The sequence below is a fragment of the Corvus moneduloides genome, chromosome 13 (genome assembly GCF_009650955.1).
Source record: "Corvus moneduloides isolate bCorMon1 chromosome 13, bCorMon1.pri, whole genome shotgun sequence".
In the NCBI taxonomy this organism is placed as follows: domain Eukaryota; kingdom Metazoa; phylum Chordata; class Aves; order Passeriformes; family Corvidae; genus Corvus; species Corvus moneduloides.
Genome location: NC_045488.1, coordinates 15,705,770 through 15,719,417, shown reverse-complemented (window position 1 = coordinate 15,719,417; position 13,648 = coordinate 15,705,770). Strand labels below are relative to the sequence as shown.

At 38.4% G+C, this 13,648-nt stretch overlaps 1 protein-coding gene across 1 annotated transcript in view; it reads left to right on the top strand.

Annotated features, from left to right (window-relative positions):
* The first annotated feature begins 1,686 nt into the window (after positions 1-1,686).
* Positions 1,687-13,648, top strand: part of OTUD7A (OTU deubiquitinase 7A) — a 119,972-nt gene continuing 108,010 nt past the window's right edge. Inside the window, exon 1 of the mRNA XM_032122976.1 lies at positions 1,687-1,750. The gene's annotated coding sequence lies outside the window, so the exon portion shown is untranslated. The remainder of the gene's footprint in view (positions 1,751-13,648) is intronic.

Sequence of the window (13,648 nt, the reverse complement as noted above, 5' to 3'; positions counted from 1 at the left end):
GCATATTATGCAAAACTTTGGTTATAATCTCATTACTGATTACCATTAAAAAATGTTTCTTGGAATAACACACATATTAGGCTTCTAGTTCTGCTGGTTGTGAACAAAATAAGCTCAGGTCTTCCATCTAGAACTAGAGAAGATATTTTGCCTTATCAGTTTAATTCATAATGAATGGTTCCTGGTACTCTTGTCAAATGCTTATCCAAAATTAGTTAAAATAAAAATCCAGTCATACTTCATCGCCAGTATGGGCATCATACATGTACTAAAATACTTCACAGTTTTGGAACATGGCATAATTTTTAAACGTATTTTTCCTTTCAGCATCTCTCTGAGGTTGAAAATGCTTACAAACATGCCATGAGCTTTATTTCCAGATGAGAGCTAAGGTGCAATGAGGTTGAGACTTGTTTTTTGGGTTTGCTGAGTTAGTCTGTCCAGCAGAGGAGGGAGCTGAATTTGCCTTTTCTCAAGATCAAGAACAGCATTCTGTCCACCCTGATCTGCAGTGGTTGGTCTCTTCCCTCCTCCTGGAGCTCCCAAGTCCCAGAGCCTTAGGGAGGTCACAGCCATTTCATTGCCAGTTTTCCCTCAGATGACCAAATATTTCCTCCTCTTTGAAAGAAATACCAAAGAAGGGAGCGAGTTATTGCCTCTAGGGCCAACGTCAGCAATTTTGCCACGTACAAATCACAGAAGCTCAGTTTACTTGGCAGCGCCGAGTTGTCTTCTGGTGCTGGGGCGGGGAAGAGGCAGGGGACGGGCTGTGGGTTTATGAATTATTTAAACTCTTGCGCCATCTAGTGGTACCTTTTTAAAAAAGCCTCTCAATCATATAAGATAAAAGCAGATAATCTATTTAACTTCCTATTTCAAATTCCAGCTGCATGTATAATTAAAAGCATGTAGCTGTGTTAAGGCGAATATAAAAGCAACATCTTTCCCCTAAGGAGGACTGATGTTATATTCCTCCTTAACACGTGTTTAAATATTTCTTGCAGATAACATAACTCTTGGTTTTATCTTCTTAAGTAAAATATTCTTAGTTGCAGAAGAGTTAGCTTTCAGAGAAGAGAAAAAAAGAACAGTTTGTGCACAAAATAATATTTATTCTTCGTTTGAAAGGTCAAATGTTCTTTTTAAAAGTATGACTTTTAAGAGAAGCTGTATTGGTATTCTGAAGAGTAAGAATATCCACTGCATAGAAAGAGCAGTGACAGTGGCATTGCTTATTTTTTCCATGTAAAACTGCTGATGTGCCTTGCATCTGCTCTGGAGAGATTCCAAGGAACAGTCAGCCATGAGGAGTCAATGCATTATCTAGCTTCTGCTGCTCAGGGAATTCAGCTTAGATATTGTGAGATTTTTTAAAAACAAAACAAAACCCACCCTGAATTTCTTGTATTTTTTCTAGATTTTTAGCCTGTAGGCTGCACTCGTTTCACACTTCCAAGCTTTTCTCAGGATGCAGGGGAGTGGAAATATTTTCTTTTAAAATTAATGCTGAGTCTCAGACGTGATTCCAGTAGCAGAGACTCTAAGCAAAGCACTAAAAATAGCGAGAGTCATGATAAAATTGCAAGAGCAGGAAGTGTTGCCTCTGAGAGGAGTGGGGAGGAATCTCAATTTGCATGCATTCATTAACTTGGCGTCTGAAGTTAAGCTGCTTTTTCTAGGGTGCTGCTTCTTTCTTTGCTGTAAGAATTATAAAAACTTCACAAACCACCTCCTGGCTGAATGCTCTAAGGTAGTTTATAACCATTACAATAACTTGTTATTTACAATCCATTATCACAGATCTAACATGTAATTCAGATTATTTATAATGGCTTTGTTTTTTGCAGGTAGACTGAAGCTGTATGCATGCTTAATTTTTTGTATAAAATGTCATGGATGCTAATCTCTGGTTAATGGTAATGATCTGGAGCACGTTGGAAAGATATCTGCATGCTGGGCACAATGATCTCACTGAAATTGGTGATTGTGCTGCTTGATCTCCATTGTAATACCTATGGCTTTAAAAGATGCTGTAAGAGTACTTCTGCATAGAGAGTACTGGCTTTGTATCTGGCAAGAAGGTTCTACTTACATGCAGCTAATTATGCCCACGCTCTTTTAATTATCATTTAAATACAAAAGCTTTGTAATTGCTGCCAGGTGTAATGCAAATAAAGTGCATTACATCTCAGTTTGAAGGAAGGAGGCCACAAGGCAGCTCATAAATCTACAAAACAGTGTGAAAGGTGATAGGAAAACAAACTTGATGGGCAACTTGGTTTGGAGATTTGTTCCACCCAGAGTCCTTAGACAGACTAAGGACTGAGCCAGGTCCTTTCTAGCTGTGAATTGGAATAGTTTGTTATGATACCTTCTCTCTCAAGTTAACAGGTAGTGTGAATCTAACAGCTGTACCGTAGAAAGGAAATACCCTTGAAAGTGGAAATGGCTGTTCCCAAGGTTATGATACTTGATAGTGAAAGAAATATGTCTCATCATCTTTACCATTAGAGCTGGATGTTTAGTAAGTGCAGAAAGAAACTTTTCTGGTTTTAATGAATAGAAACTTCTGCTCCTGAACAAACCTAGAATTTAAGTTTTTGAGTAGTGATTTGTGTGGTATCTATAGGGAGAGAGGTAAGTTTTCTCACTTTATACATTTGTTGTTAACAAAGAAAGCATCTTTGCCTCTGTCCAACGTAATACATGGCCTTTCACATTCTGATTTTACTGTATCGCACTTTAAAGGTGGTTCCCATCAATATTTTGATGGTCTTTTTAAAATTCAGTTTAATTTGTTACAGTTTTCTTTTGTGCTCTCATTTTGCTCAGTAATTCCATACTCCTGTTGACTTGTTTGTGGTTGTACATAAAATGCTATAATTCATCTTAAATTTCACTAAGATTCTGACACTGAAATATGAAGAAGACATTGTGTCAGTAATGGAATTTTCCTGTTTGCCATATTTTAGTCTTTCCTAGACAGTAGTGCAGCAGCATTTTGGTGGTAAGGTTTTCAAGGGAGCTTAAGACTTTTCCTGCAGGTTCATCCTTGTGTTAGTACATTGAGAAATTCTGAAGTAAATAATAATCACAGTCCCTTCCACGTATCAGAATTAGTTTGTGGAAATGCTCTTTTATATATTGCTGAACTGCTTGGTTATACCTGTTATTTTATTGTGTTTATTTCAGTGAAATACAAACAAGGTCAAAGTGAAATCTAAGAACCAACCACTTTCTAAATCTCAAAGTAATCCACACGTAGAGTGTCAAAATTATCTTCAGTGTTCTTGAGCAATGATTAACTTACATAAGCAGCTGATAAAATTGTCCATGCTTCCCTTTTCATTCCTCTTGGTACTAATTTGGAATTTGAATGTTTAAATTATTTGGATGTTTAAATTATTTAGTTTAATGTTATTTGAGTGTTTAAACAGATGAAAATCCTGTTGTAGTCTAGAAAAATTTCTAGCTGTTGTAGTTTTGAAGCAGTTCTTGAAAATAAGACAGTGCCTCTCTCCTAACATGATGTCTAGTTTTAGTAAAGTTCAACTCCTTATACAAGTAATGTCTGGTATCACAGATACCTAAACAGTCCTTTTACTTGCATTTTTTTTTGGATGAACTGGAATACTCTGCCCATTTCATTATTTTATTTATTATTTTTAAAATCTTTATTCCAACACTTAAATAACGTTGACTAAATCCATTAGCTGGTTAGTGGCATCCTTGTTCCTGAAATAACATGACAATCTATTTTCAATAGATTCCCAGCTACATAAATGGTTTGAGGAAGTAACCAAAATTGTACATTCTCTTTCCCAGGGACTTCAGGGGAGGGAGCAAGGGAGCTAGGATTGCAAATACTCCTGATATTATTTGAGGATTAATATTTTTAATATTATGAATTCTTGTATAGTTTTTAGGAATCAAGTGATCCTAACAGTAAAACTATGTTATTGAGTACAGGAATTAAGCAAACAAAGATTTACTATAACCATGGTTTTGCTTCCAGAAGTGCGCAGCATTGTATATCATTTTCTTGTCCTTTGTTTCTGCCATTTTCAGAGTTAAATGTGTGCTTCTGCTTGTGATGGCAACCCCATAGCAACACCATCTGTTTATTCAAATTGATGTTTCCTTATAAGTGAAATGTGGTAGTTAAATATAGCTTGACAATTACCTGACATTTTCAGAGTTTAAGTTGTTTTTCACTGCAGCATAGTAAAAAAGCAAAACTGGAATTAATTTGGTTGTCAGACACTAACTGTATTGTAAATAATATTTTACAAAACCAAATACTTCAATTTTCTGTGAAGAAATGCTCTTCTCACATTCACCCATTCACCCATGACTTGCTTACTGTGGGTGGCTGTATGATCTAGATCATTGAGTAAGGACTGAGAGTGGGAAGTATAAATTCATAAATGTCAAAGTGCCTAGACCAGCTTTGGTTTGCTTTGGAAAACACATACCATACTCTAATATGTCACAGACTCAGTTTTACCCTCTCACATTTCTTTGGATGAATGAGAACTGTGTTCATGTTACAGTTGTAGCTTTGCCCATTTGTAGGTGTAAGTTCACAAATGTCAAAGGATATCAATCAGCATGAGAGTAAATTTTTAGATCCCACCACTTCTTAAATTATAGCTGTGAGTAGGAGTTGATTTAGGACTACTAGTCCTGAAAGAAGTACCATAATTTCTAGGTACTTTTTTACTCTAGGGTTTACTTTTTTGGTTGGTTGGGTGGGTTCTCTCTTTAAGAATACAGTGTATTTCGGAGGCCTGCTTGCACACAGGAGTCCATATCGCTGTGCTTAATCTGTCAGAGACAGCCACAGATGCTTAATAGAAATGTGTAATAGAAATACCTGTCCCAGCTGAGTTCCGGTCTCTGCCAAAACACATGGCAAGATAAACTGGTATAACCTTTAAATGATTAATGAAAAAATAATCTGGTATAGTCATCTTGAATAAATGACAGAACAGCCTTAATCATAGCCACAAGTGCAGTTATTCTGTTTGAGCAGGAAAGTAAAAATACCACAAATATCAAGCACATCAGTCTTGGATTTGAATGTGTTTTGCTTCTGTTTAGTGCACGACTCAAAATGTGAATGTGACTATTCTTCTCATTTCTACAGACTTCAGCATTGTAGGGAACAAAGCAAGAGGAAAGAGAAAACAGGATAATTCCTTCTAAACCCTACTACTCTGTGGCAAGCAGAGTGGCATTACTGAGAGTTGTTCCTGTCTCTGTTCCTTTTGTTGAAGCTTTAGAGATACCATAAATTGTTAAAACCTGCTATCACAACAGCACAAACACTGCCAGTGACAGCCAGTGGGGGCTTTTCTACTTGTCCTACTTAGTCTTAGGTATATGGAAGAGCCAGGGGAGAAGGCTGTAATGAAACTGTAAAACTTCAGTTCATCAACATGAAAGGAAAGGAGATTAAAATGAAATAAGAGGCATGAGTCATCAAATTGACATGCACCACTGGATTTAGCAGTCACTATTGGTAGGGTTTCTGCAGGAAAACCTGCGGTATTTTTGGCTATTGCTGTCAATAGCTGTCAGAAGAGTTGGACTGAGCAAAATGAGATAAAAAGGAAGACTGTAATACAGAAGGGAAGTTTTGAAAAGCAACATATCTGCTTAATTAATTGCAGCCTACTTATATATTCATTAACTGCTACTATGAGTCAATCTTTCTTTGCTTCACATTTCCATTCTGAAGGTAGAAGATACAGAGCAAAGCAACTGTTCTCCAGCCACTTCCCAATAGTGTTTTATATTTTGTCACATTTTTATACCTTTCACTTAAGTAATAAAGTATAATTTTGAGAAAAAAGTTCCTAAGTGAGAAACAGGACTGGTGTTTATACAAGAAGACTGTGCTATAGTTGAGATTCATGCAGTCATAATCTGAAAGTACTTTTAAATAAGCAACTATCCATTTATAAGCAACATAATTAGAACTAGAATTCTCTGTGTGTGAAATAAGACTGGCAAACCTGTAAACTTTTTAAGTTGAGGAATGTATTTATTCCTCCTCCCACTCCCCCAATGTTGAAATAATTGACTCTAAAGCTTGTGCTAATTTTTTAGTTTTTTGCAACTTCAAGCTACTTTAAAAAAAGGAAAATTTATTAAAAAATGTAGATATTCTGTCATGGTTTGTGCCAGATTGAGTTAAAGTTCATATAACACTTTAGTCTGACTTAGAAGTTGTAACACAGGCTTTTCACATGAAATAAGGAAAATACCATTTTACTAACTTGGTTTGGATAAAGTTCTCTCTTCCATCTTCTTTTCTTCAAATACAGTGTTTCTTGCCAGTTGTTTGTTATTCTCTTGCAAAACGTGATTAAGCAGCTAGCATAGTATCCCAGAAAGGTCTGTATAATAGTCACGAGCCACTTACCTTTTAAAATACTTTTCTTCAATACCAGTGGCTTGTTTACTTTGTATTTGCTGCTGTTGGGTTCCCTCACAGTGTTTTCAGCTGAGCCATCCTTCGAGATGACACAGGACTTTTCCTGGCTTGTTACAGAGCAGCATGTGCCTGGAGCAATCCAAACTGACAGAACACCGTTGTTCGTTCTTTCTTTCTTCTGCTTCACGGAAGTCTTTAATCCTGGCAGAGAGCTGTAACTCTGATAAATCATTCTCAGAGCTCTAGTAGTTGTCCTTGCTGAACATGAAATGTCCTGGATGGTGTTGCTTTAGGGGGCTGAATCTTAGCCCACATAATATTGAGAGAAAGCACAGGATAAATGGAAGAGTCTGTTCCTTTTTGGTGTTTTCTTATGCAGAAGCAGGTGGAAGTGTTCCCTTTATGGCCCAGTAGTTTCCTCCCATTGCACAGCCCTACAAAATGGCCTCTGTTCCCTTCAGAAGTGCCTATTTGTTATGGTTATGGTCCTGGTCAAGGCAGTTCTTACAGTGAGACCCTCCCCAGTTAGAGCTTTACTTCAGGTCACTTCAGTGAAGTCCTTCTGAATGACTTTCCTCTTCACTGAGCACAGACAGGGGTGGTGGCAGTCAGCACAAACCCAGCACTGCAGCCCATGGGAGAGGAAGCACCTTGCATTTGCCTGTGGGAATTGCCGCTGGGAAATATCTTTGATACTCTGTGGGCTGAAATACTCTGTTTCTGTGAGGTGCCTCACAGTACACCCTAGAAAATTATAGGAAAAAGGAGTTTGAAGATTGCTGCTTCAAAAGTATTGACTAGAGACCTTAAAGAAGGCCTGCAAAGGCAGGATTACTTAATCACAGAATTGAAGATTTAACAATTTTGTATTTATTCAGTAGGTGACAGTAAATCTCTGACCTACTAGATTGAGACTGATCAGACTGCATGTCTGGTAAGGTTGGGTTGGAGTCGTAATGGTGAAGAGCAAGGAAAAGAACCTGGCAGTGCTAAATTCAGGTCATTGCAAAGACCCAGCCAACAAAGGGTTCTCAGGTCAAGAGACCTGCGTGGTCCCCACTCCAAGGGCAAAAAGAGCAACATAAACAGCAGAAAACGCTTGTCTTCTAGGAAGAGTAGAGAGCTCTGCTCTTGCTGATGAGGTAAGTGGAAATAAAAGCAATTTACTGTCTGGAAATTTGCTATTTGTTTGTATTAATATCTCAGTAAAGAGGCTGAAGTGACCATGAAGTGCTACTTGTCCAAAGCAGAGCTGCCCATACACATCTGAAGGCTGTATTTTCTTTTTATTTTCATTTTAATTTGCAGTTAAGAAATAAAATAGAAAAGGGATGGGGGGAAGTCTGATGCGTTTAAAATTAATTCCAGGCAGTTCAATTCCTTGGGCTTCAAGTGAATACGTATTTTTTTCTAGAATGTTTACAAGGGGTTTTGTGCTATTGTATATCTTTCCTCTTGTTGATACTTACAACAAAATTTACCTTGAAGCAGTTGCTTTGAAATCTGATCTGAATTGCCTGGTATTGGCAGAGTTCTGTCTCTCTAATGGTTATATATATGGGTCTAATTATCCGCTTTAAAACTCAAACCTCATTTTGATGAGGTAGCTTTATGATTTCTCCTATTTTTCTTTAGTTTAAACACCAAGACATGGCCACCCTTGCTGATAACAAGGATTAGGATAAATGTGTTATATTGACTTTTTAAGATCACTGAGTCACGTGGATATATATATTGAAATTGTTCTTTTTGCACCTGGACTTTGGCTTCTGTACAGTTCTTGCAAAATGAGTGCCCTTGGTTTAATGGTAGGTTTACTGTGTGCTGTGTATACATATGTAGATGGATGAGGTTTCTTTTCTATTCCTACCTTCACCACAGCAAAAAAGAAGGAAATTTCAGGTTGTTAAAGCCTAATGCTCACCTCAGTGTGATATGTAGGGGCTTTTTGCACACAGTGCAAAGGTAGGTCTGCTGAAGTAACTGTTTGTCTTTCCACAATTTGAATATCTCACTAGAAAGTTGTGTCTAAAAATATAAAAACACCATAAATTGCTGGAATTAATTCATTATTAGGATCTATTTCAGATTGGAATAGTGATGAAAGGAACTATTATCTAAATTTTACTCCTTCGTGATTTACTGCAGAGAACAAACTCCCTGTAGGGATATCACACTGCTTCTGGTTTATGGGCATGAGATACACAGCAAATGGAAGTGGCCCATAGGAAGCTCACAGGGGATCTGCTAGAGATAATTAGTGCATCTGTTTTCTCTTCCCAAATTCATCTGTGGTACTAAACTAGCTGATGATTCTGTTTTGCTTGATAATTGTGAGGAAGGTTGTTTGACTCATGAAAAGTTCATTCCTCATTAAGACAAGTAAATTCATGTTGTACTGAGAAATGTGATGCAGATAGTAGGAAACAGATTGCTATGAAATACTGTTGCTTCCTAATGCTTTGCCCTGAATGAAGGCTTATAAAATGTGTGAGCTGGAGTGAGTGCAGAGGGAGGTTTTTGAGAAACTGCGCAGCTGCCTTACCTGGGAGGCTGAATTTTTTTGAGATGATGAGCTGTAATAGGGGAATACTGTTTCACTGACTCTTAAAAAGTTTCATTTAATGAGTCAGAATTAATTCCATGCAAATCTGATTTCTCCCTTGCTCTTTTTCTAGCTGTCAGAGAGGAGGAGGAAGAACATTTTATAAAACATTTTTTGCTTTAAGAGTAGAATTTCAGATGAGTTACATAATATCCATGAAAAGTGAGAGTGACATGTACTATTGACCTTCACAGTCATCTGATGATTGTTTTACAGCCATTTCAATTTTGTCTTCTTAGTATCATTAAATTCTAGAGAACTAAGTCTAGTCAAGATTTAACCACTGCTTTAACTAAATTTAAAATGTGGTTTTGAAAAAGCTTTTGATGTTTTAATCCTGAATGTATTTTCAGAATAGAGAAAGCTCATAGCTCTATTTCCCATCCCAAAGAATATATTCTTTAAGCCTCTCTTTCTTGAGAATACATTCCCTTGGATGCCTGTCTTAAACCACTCCTCTTGTAAATAATATCTGGGTTTGATTCTATCTTGATCACAGCATTCCTGAAAGTGAGTGTCAGTTTATATAATCACAGAATATCCTGAGTTGGAAGGGACTCGCAAGGATCACTGAAGTTCAGCTCCCGGCCCTGCACAGGGCACCCCAACAATCCCACCCTGTGCCTGAGAGCGTTGGACTCAGTCAGGCTGGTGCTGTAACCACTGCCCTGGGGAGCCTGTTCCAGCGCCCAAGCACCCTCTGGGGGAAGAACCTTTCCCTAATATCCAACCTAAACCTCCCCTGACACAACTTCAGGCCCTTCCCTCAGGCCCTGTCCTGGTCACCACAGAGCAGAGATCAGGGCCTGCCCCTCCGCTTCCCCTCACAAGGAAGTTGTACCTGTAGTGAGGGCTCCCCTCCGTCTCCTCCAGGCCAAACAGGCCAAGGGCCCTCAGCCACTCCTCACACGGCCTCTTCAGACCTTTCACCATCTTCACAGCCTCCTTTGGACAGGCTCGAATAGCTTAATGTCTTTCTTATACTGTGGCATCCAAAACTGCTCACAGGACTCGAGGTGAGGCCACCCAAGTCAGAACACACAGCTATCATTGGGGAATATTTTGGATCGGGAAGGAAGGGAGTAGTATATAAGCCCTTTCCCCACGCCTGAAGTTACCTTATAAACTTCATAGGAATTACTACCAATGAAAATTTCTAATTTCATGATTTTGTGCAAGAAATAAAAAGCCTGGGTGTAAGCACATGCTTTAGTTGCCTGGTAATTTTACTGTAAAATGATGATGTGTTATGGTAATTTTAACATTAGTCTTTGATCAGCAAGCTGGACTACCTTCCTTCAAACCTAAATTTTTCTATGACTTCTAGAACATTATCTGTGAGCTGACATGAGTAAAAGGGACTAAGGATGATTGAAGCAGTTATTTATATTTATGTCCAGTTAGGTTTTTAATTGTGTGATTTTTTTGAATGTTTTTTAGAGGCGGGAGAATGGAGAATCAATATGAATCAACTCTAGGGAGTGTTTGAGTAGGAAGGGTTAAGGACTATCATTGTAACAGAGATGGCTCACCCAAGCCAAATAACTTTCTCTTATTTAGGGGAATAGCTATTCCAAGTCTGTTAAATGTATATTAATGGTATTTTCATTGCTACTTCTATAAACATCAAAATATAGACAAAATGGATCAAAGTAATTTTTTTCTTTGGATGTTCTGGTGTTCTTAACCTCAGTAATCTTAAGAGATTTCAGTTACAATTTTAAGTAGTTTGCACTTAACTGTCAGCACCAAAGCAATGAAATATAGAAGGTTCCTGTCCAGTGTGTGGAACAGAGTGCTTGCATGCCTTTTGTAGAAGACGATGTTCATGCTTTCTTTATTCCTCTGAGGTGCAACAGAGCAAGAGACAGCCCTTATGACACTTACTGGATAGGTTTAATTAGGGCATTTGAGGCACTTTGGATCAAAGTAAAAAAAACAACCTGTAACTGTAGGTCAAATTTCTCAGTCCCAAAGGCCACTGGAACACTTTCTGCAGACATCTGTGAGAATTAGAGAATATTATAATTTTAAAGGCTATTTTTTTTTCCTTACAAAAAAGGCTTAATGTTTTTGCTGAGTGCAGGAAAAGAAAGAATGCTGGTTCAGAAATAAAAGCCTTGTTGAAGGTAGTGGCGTGTCTAATGGGCGGATTTCAGTCTTCCTGCAGGGTTCCCACTTGGTAGGTAAGATACATTGTGGTTAAAAACTAGCTATAAGCCCCACTGGTTTATGTTTCTTTGTTAAAAGCAAGGTGAGAGTGCCTCTGATCCATCTACTAGAATAATGTGTGAAGTGTGTTTAGTTGTTCATCCTGTGCCATGTGCTTTCTGCTCTCCGGGCTGTGAGCACTGTGCTGTTAAATCTCAGAGGAGTAACAGTAGCAGTCTCAGAAACAGAAAAGCCAAAATCAGGAAAGGCAAACTCAACAGCAAGCTGATTTCATTCTATTCTGTTGTACGTTAACTGTAGCAGAATAATGATCTGTGGAAAATAATTGTGTCCCTGTGGACAGCTACAGCCTACACCTCTGGAGCTGTGTACACTACAGTGATACACTTGCACCACATGCAGGGGCAAACCAACATATGTGTAATGTGACATGTTTAATGTTTGTTGATAGTAATTCCTCTCTATTTAAAATGGGTGAAAATGAGTCTCATCATATTTTATTGTGGACTACAGAAAATAATGGAGTGAGCAACAAAAATTACTTTTGGCTTATTTCCAGGATAGTCTGGAGGTGATACAAACAATCACACTGTGTGAAATAGAGCATGGTGGACTGTGTCCACCACAGATGTTGACAGAGCAAACTGGTTGTCTTGTTTTATTTTGGCTTATAGAATTTAGTATGGGGGAAAAAAAAAAAAAAAAGACTTTTGCTACCCACGATCATTTTGAGCATATTCAGCTGTAGAATCCAGGCTCATGGAGAACAGCTGTGCATTGCTGTGTATGTGTGTCAGAAAGTAACATCCCTGCATGGCAATGGAGGGGAAAAAAACCCAAACAAAAACACAAAACAAACTCTGCTGTCATTCTGCTATCTTTGTTCTACCTGTGTGTATACATATTTTGGTTTAATTATAAAATGTTCAGGCTTGTCAGTGCAAGTTCTGGCTGCAGTTATGTGAAAAAATTCTAGTTGATGGCGAAAATGTATTTGCCCAAATAAAGCTTTATTTTAAATGAAGTCAGTCTTAACAGATGTTGACAGATTTAAATCACCAAAAATAATGCCTGTCCAGTTACCTTCCATGGAAGTGTCATCTATTAGAGCAGTGTAAATCAGGAGGTCTCTGAGAAAACCCTCTTGAATTCTGCAAGAAGCATTTTCATGAAAATCTGTAGAGGGGCAAAGTATGCTTTTCTGTAATAACTAAAGATCCCTGAATTTTATATGTACAAGGATCCTATTCATTTGAGAACTTAACCTTGTATTGTATGAGGCTTTTGCTGTTGACTTCCCCACAGTCAGTATCAGCCCTATCCATGTGCCTCTTGTACTTAGTCACACATACAATTGCCACTCATGTTTCTAAGGTCCTACCTTGCGTCTGAGGGCAATCCATCTTGAATGACATCTTTTATAAAATTAATTTTTCATTATATCTCTTTTTATTTGTTTTTTCTCGTGTGTTACTTGGTTTTCTTATGTCCCATCAGCGGAGAGATGAGTTTTGGTTTTGGCACAGGACTGTTCCTAGTGGCTGCTGTGGGAAGATCAGATGTAGTCTTTCAGCTTAAGCTGAACTGCAGCAGGAGAGAAACTTGGATACGTAACAGTCCTTCTGCCTTTTCCTTTCCTTCTGATTCTCGAACACCCTGAATACATCCTGAGTTTCTCACAGAAATTAGAACAGTGAAATGTGAAGACTTTTTTCTCTTGTCCAGATTTTCATTCTGCTTGAGCATCCTGATTGGAGCTGGAGCCTGGGCTGTGGCACGTTTGGGAGTATCTCACATATCAAATGTGCACGTGCAAGTAAAGCCTCTGGCTCTGAGAGCAGTGTCTCTAGGAAGCATCCAGCCTCCTGAACGTGTGCTTGGCAAAGTTCTGCACATTGCAAACCCTGAAACTGCTGCATGTGTGCTTCTCCTCCTGTCATTAAACCCTGGACTGACGTAAGGTGTCCACCCATCTGCCCAGGGATTCCTCCTGTCATTAAATCCTGGACTGACGTGTGGCATCCACCCATCTGCCCAGGGAGTGCTTGTTCACTCAGTAGTGTCACAAAATTACTGTGATGAGTCATAGCTAAGTGTCCTGAGGTAAACTCCAGCCGTACAGTGTGCTCTGTGCTCCCTTCAAATTGAAAAACCCACAACTCAAAATCAGCACAAACTGTTGAAAACTCATTTCATCAGAGGCTTCAGAGGATAAAATCTTATCTCAGATTCACAGACCCTCTCTTAGTTAAGAATGTCTGCATTATGTGTAAGAGCAAACTAGATGAGTTCTATGGTGTTATCATTAAACATCCTATCAGCAAACCTCTGATGGGACCTAACTCAGCTCTTTTCCTGGAGAGAAGGGGAAAAAAAAGCAGCTATTTAATTAGGTCTTTTGTACTCTCAGCCAAAGCTGGAATTTTTTT